Consider the following 1,424-nt stretch of genomic DNA (forward strand, 5'->3'; position numbering starts at 1 on the left):
GAATGAAGGAATCACTCTCTCTCGCACCTCCTTCCACCGTAACAGTATGATCTTGGCAGGGACGAGTCAGGAAACACACAGAAGTGTGGACACAGACATTTGAACTGTACTTAGGGAATTTGCAGGTGGGGTGACACTTCTTATATATGCAGTGAGGACTGTCTCCCTTCTGCCTTTCATTTCCTCCATCACTAATGAAAGCTAATTTATGTAACCAATCAAAGCTAAAGGCGATTCTGGAAGTGATGACCCACTCAGCCCAATCCCCTTAACCTTGGGCAAGCAGGCGTGCTAGCATCCTAACAGACTTCTGGAAGGTATAAATACCTTAAAAGGAGGCAGAATGGAAGCCTTCCTTGTTTCGTGAGAACAAACTCTCCCCATGGATGAGGCTGTAAAAAAATTGTTTTGGATTCTCCATTTTCATGTTCTCACCTATTGAACAGTTGTATGCAGCCCTAAAAAAGAGTGTAATTTATGCCATTTGGGGGAAGTAGATGGAATTAGAGATGGTTGTTATGAAAGATAAGCTTGACCCAGGAAAAGACAAACATCTCCAAGCTTTAACACATACACACACAAAAATACAAACATTTAGATTTAACAAGCGTGTGCACGTGCGCGCACACACACACACACTCACACACACACACACACACGTAAAGAAAATGGAGGCTGTTTGGGGAGAGGAAGGTGTTGTAATTTTTTAAAAAGTTATGTGGGAGAGAAAGGTTCCATGTGACAACTCATGTGGAGGGTTTTCTATTCGGGGAAAGTGAATGGGAAAAGGGGGAGAGGAGACCACCTCTGGGGACAGGAGCTACAGAAGAAAAGTGTGGAGGCCCAAAAATGTGAGCCTGTTTCCACCTTGCTGTAGGTCAGAGACTTTTAGCTCGTTCAAAGTTGTTAACAAGTGTGGCTATACCTCCGGCCTAAGGTGTGCTCACTTGGTCTTTTTGGCATTAAGATGATCCATATAGGTAGATCCCTCCACCCAAATCAGTGGTCAGGATATTCAAGTGTACTTCTGCTCCTTCTGAGATGGAGGGTTTGACCTTGGGAGTGACTGCCTTCCGGACACTTAGTCTAGGGTGGGTTCACTGCCTAAACAACAGAATGCTAATGACTTGATGTCTCAAAGTGTCGAAGCAAATAACTGTTCTCCCTGTCCTTTGTGTCGTCGTCCTAAAGCAGCCTTTTGCCTTCTCTCCCCCTGTCGTATCGGAGAATAAAAGTGTACGGCAAATTAAACACCGACAGATTTCAGTATTCACTGAAACTCCCTCCCAGTACTAACCTGTGTTTCTGTTTTATTATTTTCACTCACATTTTCGTTCGCTTTACTAATTTTTTTAAGCCACACAACTTTACCCTGGTAAGTGATATTTTTGTCAAAGCTGGTCTCTGACAAAAAAGGAAAGAAA

This window comes from Microtus ochrogaster, linkage group LG2, assembly GCF_000317375.1.
Source record: "Microtus ochrogaster isolate Prairie Vole_2 linkage group LG2, MicOch1.0, whole genome shotgun sequence".
NCBI lineage: Eukaryota > Metazoa > Chordata > Mammalia > Rodentia > Cricetidae > Microtus > Microtus ochrogaster.